Below are 13643 nucleotides of genomic sequence, written 5' to 3'. Positions count from 1 at the left end.
ACAAATCATGCATGTTGTATTCAAGCAGACCCAGGTCTCAGTCTTTCTGTCTAGCCAGTCCCTTGAAAATGCACTAACTTGTAGCCATGCCTTGCATTCGGTGTCTTCTGTTCTTTACAGGAGTTTTTAAAATATTAATAGAAAGTGTTCATAGAAAGAAGTGCTCCTCCTGAGGTGAGAGTGTTTCTCCCTCCAGTTTCAGGCCCTGGAATCTCTCAGGGAAAATTATTCATGTAACAGCCAATTAATATAAACACAATCCTCCCTTCCAGTAATGAGTATAAGAAATTCTCACGTCTAAAATATTAATATATGATATTCATAGAAAGGAGTACTCCAGAAATGAGAGTGCTTCTTCCTACAGTTTCAGGCCCTACAATCTCTCCAGGAAAATTGCCCCTTTTCCCCCTCTAGTGGACCAAGGGTTACACAAGCAATCGGGATGGAGCAGCAGGCTCTCTAGGGCACAGGTTAAGTGGTGTGCGCCCCAGTAGTAAAGGATCAAAAGCTTAGGGACAGAGGGCACATGTTGCATATGGAAGGTCCCAGCACCATCCCCTCAGACAGGAGGGCCCGACAAGACTTCCTCTGCTCGATGTTCTCCAGGTCAGAGCAGGAAAGAGAGGATTATGTGGAATGGGAGGGAGTTTGATTCTGGTGGTGCCTTTTGTGATGTTGCTAGACTCTGATATTAATGTCAGTCTCCTGGGCTGTTTCCACACATGTTGGATAATGCACTTTCAATGCACTTTAGCAATGCTTTGGAAGTGGGTTTTTTGTTTCACACACAAAAAACCCAGTTCCAAATGATCGCTAAAGAGCATTGAAGGGGCATTATCCAATGTGTGTGGCCTGATAACGGATTTGGTTGAATGTAGAGCAATTATTTGTAAACGTGCTCACTGCTGTCTCTTTTCTGAAGCTCGGCATTCTGTCCCTAAGCTGGAGCCAGGCAGAAGCCAGTATAACAAAACAGTTGAGAAAGTTTCTCGGGTAAAGGGTTAAGGACTGTGGCAGAAGTGGCTCCGAGAAGGCAAAGCGCAAGGCTGGCTGCACACCATCTCCCTGCAGACTCAGGTCAGACTCAGGACTCTGGCGGCGAGACTTCCTTTCAGGACCATGGCCAGAGCAGAGCAGGGTCTCCCGGGCCCCAACACTTGGTGGCAGATACCTCTGAGCTTACTTGGGCTGAGGCTTGGCAGAGCTTCAGTGCTGGACCAACCAGTTCACTTATTGCAAGCTTATTGTGGTCCAGCTCTGAGACCCGAGCCTCCAGCTTCTTCATAGGCCCGCTTGCCAAGCAACTGATTCCTGAGGAGACCATCTACCCAAGCACAGGACAGTTTCAGATTTCTAGGTGGTGGCAGATTTCTACAAATCCAAATCCCGTTGCATTGTTTATCGGATGTCCCATCGGACTGGTTGCATTTGACTTACATTGGGTAATCTGCCTTGAGCCCCAGGGAGAAGGAGGGCTATAAATAAGTAAGTAAATAAAAAGAAAAAATAGAATTGACATCTGGGTAGGTTTTTTGACATGTAGCTATGTGCTAGAGGTTCCCTAACAGGAGGAGGAGGAGGAGGCAAGGGAGGAAGGATTTGGGGCCAGAAGGGGGGAATAGAACTTGGCAAGAGATGAATATGATTTCCGCTCCATCCCTCGCAAGCCCTTGCAAGTCCCCCTCTTCGTCTTCTTAATTTATTTATTTAATTTATGTCATTTATAGTCCGCCTTTCTCACTGAGACTCAAGGCAGATCACACAGTGTAAGATGAGTACAGTCAATATCATGGATGCTTCCATAAATAATGCCATAGGGTTCATAAACACAAGTTCACAAAGACATACCATTAGTAAGAATCCAATACAGAGTGGAAGAAATTCTGAAAGAGAACATAAGCAATTCTAGGACTGACTTTAGACAGCATGAAGCACAGGTAGCTCATAGGAGCCGAGCATATATTTAAAGCAACAGATAGGACATAAGGCAATATAGTGATGAAGTCTATGGTCCCTAACTCATTAGTGAAGCATCTGAGACCCCCTCCCTACAATACAGCCCTCCTATCTGAGTAAAAAGCCTTTTTGAATAATTTGGTTTTGCATCGTATTGATTTGTAAACATATAAAATGGAAAGAGGTACCACAACATAACTAAATACCATCATCATATTTCACCAAAGTAAAAAAGAGGTCTAAGAACATGTATCACCTGATATGAGCACATCATAAAATCTTTCATGGTTTCCCTGCAATTCCAATGTTAGCCAGTAGATGGCACCTTCATTTAAACTTTTTACTGCTCCTTGGAATTGAGAACTTTTTGCTACATTAAGGGAACCCATGAGCCAGAGTGTGCACTGAGAAAATTTCAATTTTAGTTTTGAATCTGGTGTTTCTAAACAAAGTATGAATTGTTATTGTTTTTTTCCATGTGGGGCATTGCCAGTTTGGGTCTAATACATGTGGGATTTTTTTTTGTTATTATGAGTTTTGGATCTGTTCTTTGCAATGAAGGCTTCCGCTGTTAGGGGAAACTCTTTTTAATAATAATAACATAATAACATTCGATTTATATACCGCCCTTCAGGGCAACTTAATGCCCACTCAGAGCGGTTTACAAAGTGTTATTATTACCCCACAACAATCACCCTGTGAGGTGGGTGGGGCTGAGAGAGCTCCAGATAACTGTGACTCGCCCAAGGTCACCCAGCTGGCTTCGTGGAGGAGTGGGGAATCAAACCCGGCTCTCCAGATTCGAGTCCCGTGCTCTTAACCACTACACCAAACTGGGTCTCAACACCAAACTGGCACTTAATTTTGTCATAATTTCACAGAACACAGTCTTTTCTCTAAACCATCAGCCCACAAAGTTTGAGCACACACAGCAATGGGGTTCATTTTTTACAAATCTTGAAGAATGCTTTGAGAACAGTATCCAAGCAAGTGTTTGGCAGCTGTGCATATGCACACTGTTTAAGAGGAGTTGGGGAAACGGGTCTCTGGGACAGTTATTTTCACTCTTAACCAAAAACTACATCAACCCTCCCTCTAAAACATCAATCCACAGCAGTTTTTCCTCAATTATGCTACACACATGCCTGCATACAACAACAAAGGGCACCCAAAAAGGTGAGTGGCAGAAGGTGCAAACTATGACAGGAAACTGGCTGGCAAAGCAGTAGCAAGGTGGCAGAGACAGAGCAGTGCCCGAGCAGGAGCAACATTAAGTCTGTTCTGATGTAAGTTGCATGTTATTCAATACTGTTTACACCCAGAGTAATTAACATTAATAATTTTAATATGACATGGTATTCTATAAATAGATGTATGATAGTTGTTGTGGATTTTCCGGGCTGTATAGCCATGGTCTTGACACTGTAGTTCCTGACGTTTCACCAGCAGCTGTGACTGGCATTTTCAGAGGTGTAGCACTGAAAGACAGGGATCTCTCAGTGTCAAACTGTGGAGAAGATGTATAATCCATATGCAAAAGAATCCATATGCAAAAGTACCTCCTCAGGATACAGTGAAGTATTAGCATTCCATTAGCATGCCACACCCTGGGAAACTCTTACAGGATGACTCAGCCCAAACCCACCTTCCTGAGTAGATATAAATTACCTGCTAACATCTTCTCCACAGTTTGACACTGAGAGATCTCTGTCTTTCCGTGCTACACCTCTGAAGATGCCAGTCACAGCTGCTGACGAAACGTCAGGAACTACAATGCCAAGACCACGGCCATACAGCCCAGAAAATCCACAACAACCATCATTCTCCAGCCGAGAAAGCCTTCGACAAGATGTATTGATAACCTATTTGAAAATGTATTGGTTCTTTATTAAATCAACAATTATAAAATACAAAGATGTTATTATAGCAATGTAGTAATAACATTTTAGTATAGAATGTTAAATATTTTATAATTTGCAATAGTTAATGATGAATAAATTTCATTATGGATTAATTTGATTATATAGTTTAATATTGTTGATCTGAGAGAGAAGCGATTAGGAAGGAAAGAGGAAATATTTTATTAATTCATCTATATTGCATACCTGAAAAATGTTATATGGCTGTAGCATTCTAATAATCCTTGTAACGTGTATTTTCTATATTTTCTTAAATTTAATTTTTTGTACGTCTCCCCCATTTTTTCTGTATCTCTTCAATGCTTTAAAAAAATAATTTTTTTAAAAAATATACCTCCAAGCAGGCAATTTTTAATGAATCTGTTTTCAGAATGATGCCATTTCCAGCACAACAGGGGAGCTCGGGAGCACGTGTGTGCAAAACACATGTACAGGAGTTATATACCTGCTTCCCTCCACCTCCCAAGCCTCTGCTCCCTGGTTTGGGTTTGGTCCCTGGGGGACCAGGCAACTCTCCCCCAACACCTACATGAAACTGCATCTGACAAAGAGAGCTGTGGTTCTTGAAAGCTTATGCTACAGTAAAGTTGGTTAGTCTTAAAGGTGCTACTGGACTCTTCTATTTTGCTACTACAGACTAACATAGCAAAGGAAAACAATAATTGTGACAACCTAATGAAATAAACACTTATAACAACTGCAAAAATATTCTTATTGTTATTGCATAGTTTAATTTGCCATTCAATATATGTCAATACACACAGTCTTCATATATAGACCTATACATAAAGTGCTAGTGCAAAGCAATGATGATACTCTCTATAAATAGTTGATACTTTTAAAGTCCATTAATATTCCTTAGGATCACTCAAAAAGTTCATAGGATCCAGCTTCAAGTATAGGTCCAAGTACATGCAGGTTGGAATTTTTTCCCCATCTAACGGGCAGACCGGTTCATTTGGGGGGTCCCGTTTCAGGGTCTTTTTCAAAGATAGTTATCTCACCGACATTATTTTCAATATTCAGAAACTCTCATTCAAACTACATTTAAACATGCGTCGGTTGCTGCTCCTAAGGAAAGCCCTTGGACCTATACTTGAAGCTGGATCCTATGAACTTTTTGAGTGATCCTAAGGAATAGCTGATTGGATTGAAAACCTTAACGTATCAACATTTGAATGTATCACATATAGATGACCTGCAAATGGACTTATTTTTAGATATTTGGAGACCTTTTATAGACACTTATGTATAGATTCACCATCATTGTTTAACTGGGTTTTTTTCCCTGTGGTTATTGTTTCTTCTTTCCACTTTCCCCCTTTTCTTTGCTTTGCACGAATAAATTTTTAAAAAATTAAAAACAAAAAATCCCAAAGTGCAAGATTCCGTACTCTAAGTATGCCCCATGATTTTGGTCCTAGCATGTGACTTCAGTTTATCTTGAGCAAGGCTTAGGTCATGCTGGCTGGAGGGGGTCTGAGATGGCTTCTCATAGTGGCCTGTGCTGAGGGAGCTATGGAAGTATGGGAATGTTGGGGCTGGATTGACCAGGTTTCCTCCAGTGTACCTGAGAAAAGAGAACTTGGCTGCAGGAAGAAGCCACAGTTTCAAATCAGTGATGAACAAGAAGGCAAAGATCTCTGCAAGGCCTGGATTGCTGCTGGCAAAATGCCTAAAGAAGATAGAAAGAAACCCCCAGTTCTGTTCACAGCGAGGCATACTGAACACCCAGAAGAAAGGACTCCATTCAACGTAAATTAACCAAAGGGTATCAGAACCAGTAGAGGAGTGGGAGGCATAGCCACACCATATTGCTAAACTTTGTGGTTTTCCTGGTGGCAATGACATGATAGAAGATTTTAACAGTATCCCGAAATTCAGGAGAAATTACTGCAAGAGGAAGACCTCACTAATAATAGCACTTGCATTATGAAATGACAAATGAAAATATTACCAAATAAATCCCAGCAAGGGCATGAAATTAAGAAAGAAGAGTTTCATTGCAAACACAAAATAACACCGTGCTATGGACTAATGAAACACAATACAAAATTTACTTGTAACAGTGCTTAATTGTCTGGCACAAAATATGCAGGCCATATTTCTCCATAATGTCAGTCGCCAGTCTTCAGTACTGTCAAGTCTTGCCAGGTACTTCGCCAATCACTTCACTGCATCACTGTGGTGTATGAGTTAAAGATTATTTTTTTAAGGAAAGATATCAGTTCAAGAAGCTGTAACAATGGAATTGACTGGAATGCCTAAAGGTAGTAAAGCAGGATCAATTATAGGTCACTGTCTCCACCCCCACCCCCAGTGGGAAGGAGAGGCCAATGGAGGTTTTGGCGCGCATTGCCTGGGAAGAAGGGAAGGGGGGGAGAGAGGAGCTCTGCTCAGTCTCTGCGTTAATTCCAAGGTCGGGTTCCCAGGCTTCAGCAGGAACTGGTAACCAAAACACCTTGTCTGGAAGATAAGTAGTTTGCAACAAAGCAACAGAATACTGGTTTTACTCAGAGACACAATACTATCACAACACACCTGATACATGGCAGATATGCTAAAGGCCTATCTGACAAGTACTTGTTTTAATGATCACACGACCTACGCACATTCGATTTTAGCACACGTGTGTTCATCAACACAAGTACTGAAGACTGAAGATTGCCATTGTGGAGATAATATTTTCTGTATATTGTATATGATTTTGCTTTGTGATTATATATCTGCCAGCATATTTTGTATCAGACAATTAAGCACTTACAAGCAAAGCTTTTTTTTCTAGGGAAAGAGGTGGTAGAACTTATTTGCCAGCACTTGGGGCAACTCCTGGCAGGAGGTGGTGACCCTGTCACCATATGTACGCACGAAGTGCGTGCATGTGCTCCTGGGACCATATGATGATGTCACTTCTGGGCTGCAAAAGGTCTGCGGACATCTCCTCCATTGCCTAGGGAATTGACAGATCAGCGCCAGGATGTCTGGACTAGAGGTGGGCACGATCTCCAAAAAATTAATGATCAAGCTGATCGTGGATTGGTGCTGGCGCCGATCCCAAATTAACGATTCGTGCCGAGCATCTCCCGTTTCCCGATCCGTGGATCAGTGGCGGGCGCTGGGCACGTGCAAACACTCCCGCTCAGCTCCTCTGAGCCCTCTATTTACCAAGTATTACCCTTCTAGTCATGAAAAAGCCAAATCATTTGTACCACCTGTCTAATTAGAGTTCCACCAGCTGAGAGTTTAAAGACGGCTGTATTTTCTTTTGCACATTAACTTCTCCCTCTTCTCCTTCTTAACTTCTTGGAAAAGGGATGCAGGCACTGGGCTGAGAAGCCAGGAGGAGAGAGAGATCTCTTTTCAGTATTAACTCTTTCAACGCACTGAATGAACTCAGGAGGAGAGGAGCGCAAAACAGCTTCAGCTGATAGCCGCTCTCAAAGCCAGGGGTTTTTGTTTTCTCTCTCTCTTAACCCCTTCCTCTCCCAATCACTTTGCTTATATTTTTCTCAGGAAGCCACCTTTTCACTCACAACTGTTTGCTTTTCCTCCCTAGGGGAAATATTATCAAGTTTCTTGCCTTAAATTTCTTTTGCTAAAAAGTTAACCTCAAGCTGCAGTATGAAACCTCCGTGTGCAGCATGAAACCTCCGTGACAGAAGGAGGGCAAACAGAGCTCAGGAATTCCCCTGGCTCCATTGCCAGGGGAATAGATTACTGGTGCCTGAATGTCTGGCTTCCCGATCCTATCACCATCGCCCCGGTCCAGCCCCGGTCCAACCCCCTCCCGACCGCTGGATCGTTCGCCATGGAAGACAACAATCCGCCATGTCATGATCGTGCGATTGCCATTATCGTGGGGTTTTTTCGATCGTAATGCAGATCGTGCCCATCTCTAGTCTGGACTCATGGACCACGGACTGATGGACCAGCCCAAATTGACCAAAGTTCATGAATAGTGAGTCCCACAAACTGTGTGTTAGTGAACCAAAAATCGGGTAGGACCATGTCTAATTTAGGTCTGTTTTCTGGACCATGCCCACCTCTAACCAGGATCATACTGGTTCATACTTATTCATTGCCAGGAATGAGGGTACAAGCAGGTATTAGGCATATATATTAAAGGCTAAAACTCCCTCTTTGCTACCCCTCCCTTTCCTAAAGGATGGCTAAATCCATTGGTAAACATCTATGCAGGAAACAGCAGCAGGATTTAAAGTTATGCAGAGTCTATATGAGATAACAAACATACTTTCACATTGTGAGGTTGAGAGACAAAGTTACTAACTCTTATTAACCTCTTACAGCGTAGGCCAGAATAACCATAACATCCAGTCCCAGGCTTCAGTCTGAATATGACAGATGCAAACAACACCTGACAAGAGAGCCCAAACAGCTCTTTATGCCAGAACCAACATCTGGACTGGCACCAGTGCATGTCTTCCTGTAGGGGACAATCTCTGCAGATTGTGGCTGTGTGATTCAGGGTGATCCAAAGATTGTTTTAGGTGCAGCTTCCCCCCTTTCTGCCTGTGCATTTGTTCTGGGGCACCCTATTTTGAAAGAGTGAACACCACAAGAACTGGGCTTTGGAGCAGGACCCAGCATAGGTCCACTTGGAGGGCAGTGTCCCTGAATATGGAGGTATATGATATGTGCTGCTCCAAAATTTATTTTGGAGTGCAGAGCTTTTCAATTTTCCTTAATAATTGTGTTTGCATTTACGAATAAGGAACTAGGAACGGCAAATAAGAAACTGGGAACTGAGAAGCGACTAAGCTGGTTCCAGTTTCTTATCCACCGTTCCTAATCCCTGATAATTCAGTAAACGTGTTTCAAACAACTCACTTTATACCCTGGTGCACCACCAGAGGGCGATGCCGCAGAGGAAAGCCCAGGTAACTCACCATATCACTCCAGAGAACATGCTGTGGTGAGAAGCCCAGGCCAGGAACAAGAGCAGAGCAAGTGGCAATGCCCTCCCTGCAACTTAACCCTGCTGATATTAGGTGTGGAGCAGGGGGCAATGCCCACCCCCCCACCATAACCCAGCTGATATCAGGAGCAGAGGAGGTAGCAATGCCTGCCCCCCCTTCAGCCAGCTGGTATTAGGAGTGGAACAGGTGGCAACATCCACCACCACCTTAACCCAGCTGGTATTAATAGCGGAGAAGGTGGCAATGCTTGCCCCCTTCAGCCAGATGGTATTAATAGCGGAGCAGGTGGCAATGCTCGTCTTCCACCTTAAACCAGCTGGTATTAGAAGTGGAGCATGTGGCAATTCCCACCCCCCACATTAACCCAGCTGATATTAGTGGCGGAGGAAAACAACGGGCAACCCTGATATGAAACCAGAGGAGAACAACAAGACCAGGGAACCACAACTATGTATAAATTTTTGTTAATCAATTTTTGAAGTGCAAAAGTACAAAAGTGCCAATGTGAATAAATACAAAAAGATAGTTACAATATAAATACAAAATTACAGAGTCCATCCATGTATATCACATAAAATCCTGAATAAATATTCAAAGTCCGTAGAGCTCTTTCAACACATTTAAAGTGCAAGATGCCAGCAGTAATAGAAAAGCCAGTAGGTGGGGAATAGTGCAAGATGTTATTTCTTTCACAGTCCAACAACTTGAATTAATACATCAAAAATCACCGACGGGAGTATGCAGGCAATTTTTCATTAACCCGTTTTGTGAGTAAAAACTCACTTCATCCTGGGCATAAAACAGTTCAGACCGGACACACTGCAAGCATAAAAATATATTGTAACAAACAAATAATCATACACCATTGTGTATGAGTATTTGAATATTTATTCAGGATTTGAATATTTGAATATTTTGAATATTTTGAATATTTATTCAGGATTTTATGTGATATACATGGATGGACTCTGTAATTTTGTATTTTGTATTTTGTATTTATATTGTAACTATCTTTTTGTATTTATTCACATTGGCACTTTTGCACTTTTGCACTTCAAAAATTGATTAACAAAAATTTATACATAGTTGTGGTTCCCTGGTCTTGATATTAGTAGCGGAGCAGGTGGCAATACCCGCCCCTTTCAGCCAGCTGAGATCAGGAGCAGAGCAGGTGGCAATGCCCGCCCCTGCCTTAATCCAGCTGGTATTAGGAGCAGAGCAAGCGGCAATGCACACCCCCACCTTAACTCAGCTGTTATTAGGAGAGCAGATGGCAATGCCCACTCCCCACCTTAACCCAGCTGGTATTAGGAGTGAAGCAGGTGGTAATTACCACCACTCTCCTTATCACAACTGGCATTAGGAGCAGAGCAGGTGGAATGCCCACCCCCTTCACCCAGCTGGGATCAGAAGTGGAGCAGGTGGCAATGCCTGTCCCCCTTTACCCAACCTCTATCAGGCATGCAACAGGCAGCAAAGCCCACCACCCCCTTCACGTTGCTGAGATCAGGTGCGGAGCAGGTGGCAATGCCTACCCCCCTCCTTCACTGGCCGGGATCAGTGACGGAGGAGGAGGGAATACTTGTCTGCCCGCTCTCCCCTTTCTAGAGCCCGTTGTATTTTTTCCCACAACGGGCTTTGTTTCTAGTTGAGGATAATTTAAAAGCTCTGGATATCCCTGTCCAAAGAGAAATGTATCTCTGCTCTCCATTTAAACTGAGGCGGTCACTCCCCCTCTACTCAGCATCTCTGATTGGCTGGCCAGTCTCTGGGGCTTGCTTGAGGGCAGAATCCCAGAGAGAGTTCTGGACCTGAAAAGCCCTGCAATTTCCTCACAACAACCCAGAGAGGTGGGTTAGGTTGAGAGTGTTTGACTGGATCAAAGTCTGCCACTGAGCTTCCACAGCAGAGTGCTGATTAGAACCTGGGTCTCCTGGATCCTGCTCTGAAACTCGAACCACTGGTTTTGGAGGAAGGGCTGCTGATGAACAGTAACAAGCAGCCAGGTCTGGGTGAATCATGCAAGTGATGTAGTATCAAGTGGCGTGGTGGTTGCTTCTAGAACTGGCCTCAATGTGTCCTCCCTAGAGGTGCCAGGTCCCCTTACCCGGTACTCATCATTTTCAAGATCTTCATGCACTTTGCACAGGGCCAATTCTTTAAGAATCACAGGAGCATTCCTTCATCCAGCATGAAGATGTCACTCCTGGAAGTGAAGTCGTGCCCCACTGGCAGTGACCCTGCTGTTCAGCTGCCCCAGAGATGCCCCCGTCCTGGCAGCCCTAGTCCTCCCTTAAAGGCTAAAACAGCCCTGGAAATGGCCCTGCCCCCACCTTTTCCTGATAGAAATCAAGTTGGTATACTGGCTAAACTGTTATGGCTGCCTAGCTATATCCACTGATTAAAGCTTCAGGCACTCCTTTTATCATTTGGAGTTTTATTTTAACCACCCAATGCATTTTTTTTAGATTTCAGATTTTTCTGCATACCTGGGGCATTTTTTAGGTATGTGGGAAGATCTGTCTTGACCGTTCATGGCTCAAAGCTCCAGATTTAAGTATCCAGTGTCAGGGCCATTTGGTTGTTAGCATTTTAGATAACATCATCATACCACCTTGAGGTTTAGTGATTAATGTACTGCTTTGAAACAGTCAAGGAGACTCTTACTTGCCATGTGTCTGCTTTAGAGCAAGTTTCCCCCAATAAGTGGGATAAAACTCTGGAGGCAGAAAGACAAAGGTGGTAACTCAGCAGAAAACTGGAAGAATTTTGCACATACTTTTTCTATGTTTGCCACATAATGAGCGTATGCATTTCTTGTTGGATCAACAGTGACTGTGAAAAAATGTCTTCTCTCTCTTTCTGGAATAGTCAGTTCTGTCTCTGTCACAGGTCTCCATCCATTCCCTCGGCTCTGTGCCCTGGACTTTCATCCTTTACTTTGTAGAGTCATGCTGCTGTGCATCTGACGAAGAGAACTGTGATTCCGGAAAGCTTATGCTACAATAAAATTGGTTAGTCTTAAAGGTGCTACTGGACCCTTTTTGATTATGCTGCTGTTTAAGTCTACAACTCTCAGAAAAGACTTCTGTGGAACTTTGCTATCAATGACAATGCTGTCCCTTCTCAAAGAAATTGCCTTGTTTTTCTGTGCACCTGGTTATTGTCAACATAATATAGAGTAGATGGAGAGGGAAATCGCAATGCAATAAATGTGTTATTTAACTATTGCAACACTGGCTTGTGTTTGTAAGGTGGAAAACCAAAGTGTTTCTGATGAGGTTCTCGTAAAGATTTCACAACCTCATGACTTCCGGCTTGGAATCCATGAAGGTCTAACGCAGCTCTAAGAGCTGAGCTGTCCAGGCTGCTGTTTTGGAGGCTAGAGGGGCGAGGATTTGCCCGTAGCCAACTGTTCTCAGGCGGAGAACAGGCGTAGAACGCTCAAGAACCTGAGGGCGCGTTGATCTCGGGCGAGGGGGGGTCCTACGCAACGGACTCCCTCTTGTCCTTTGAGGTCCCACCCGAAGAGAGGTTTTGCCAAGATCTCTGCAGCAGTCTTGGAGCCAATTCGGTTGGCATAAGACCCTCATACCCAAGCTTCATACAGAGACAAGGGGATTTGAAGTGAATTGAATATTGAAACAGTGATTACAACCCGAGAAAATGACTAAGAAGGTAAAGATTACTATCTCTTGAAACGGGACTGAGTACTTTAAGAAGCAAAGTATTAAAGTGATTTTAAAAACTGCCGCAGGTTGACTGTAACGAGGGGAAACTCCGGCAAGATTTTTTTTTTTTAAAGGACTATGTATAACGAAGTTAGCAGAGAAAGTTGATAATTGTTTACATACCTGCGGGAAGAAAGAGATAGTGGACTGTGGGAAAGCCTCATCATCGCAAGAACTGCTGTGTGGGGCAGAGGAACAGGAAGTACGTCAGAACGATAGAGAAGCTGGAGAGAAGCGGCCCTTTCTATGAGACAGGAAGCAGAAGAACGCCATTTTGAAGAAGGGAAAGGTCGTGGCTTCAGCAGAAGAGGAAGTAGGCCATCTTGGATTGAAAGTAGAGTTGAAATAACCATTGAGAAAAGACGCCCGACATTTTGGACTGTGTAAAGGTGTTTTTTAAGAAATAAATTAAATGTGGGACTTTTAAAAGTAAAAGGACACAAAGTTAAACGCCACGGAGTTAAGGAAAAGAGCGGACTCGTGGGAGCGAGGTAAAGCCAGCCCCACGATGTCAAAAAAGGAGTGGCAAGCAGCAATTGAAAGTCTAGATAAAAAAGTTTCAGAAGGAAATAAAGAAGTTAAAGATATGATACAGGTGATGGCGAAGGAGTTTAAAGAGACACTTAAGAAGGAATTGGCGGAACTGACGAAAGGTATGGAAAAAATACAAAATGAACTGCAAGCCACACAGCAAAGGGATAATGTAGTAGAAAATGCAATGGACACTGTAGCAGACACACAACGAACTGAGATGAGGGAGATGAGAGGCAGAATAGTTGTAGCAGAAAGTAAACATATGGAGAAAACTGAGATTTCATGCTTTGCCGGAAATTGAGGGAAAATCTGCCCAAGAACAGATTATAGAAGTTTTGGCTGGATACCTGGGGAAAGAGGAAGATGAAATTGCGGCTTTCCTAGATGTGGTATACAGAATAAACTCAAGATTCGCGACCCAGAGGAAATTACCAAGAGATATGATTGTGCAATTCACGACTAGAAATATAAGAGAAATGATTGTGAGTAAACAATTTCAGGATCCATTGAAGGTTGACGGCAAGGCGGTGATTATTATGAAGGAATTGCCCAGATTGATGCTGTTG

Source organism: Eublepharis macularius, chromosome 3 (genome assembly GCF_028583425.1).
Source record: "Eublepharis macularius isolate TG4126 chromosome 3, MPM_Emac_v1.0, whole genome shotgun sequence".
NCBI classification, from domain to species: Eukaryota; Metazoa; Chordata; class Lepidosauria; order Squamata; family Eublepharidae; genus Eublepharis; species Eublepharis macularius.
The sequence above is the reverse complement of the archived record's forward strand: the minus strand, read 5'-3'. Positions refer to the sequence as shown.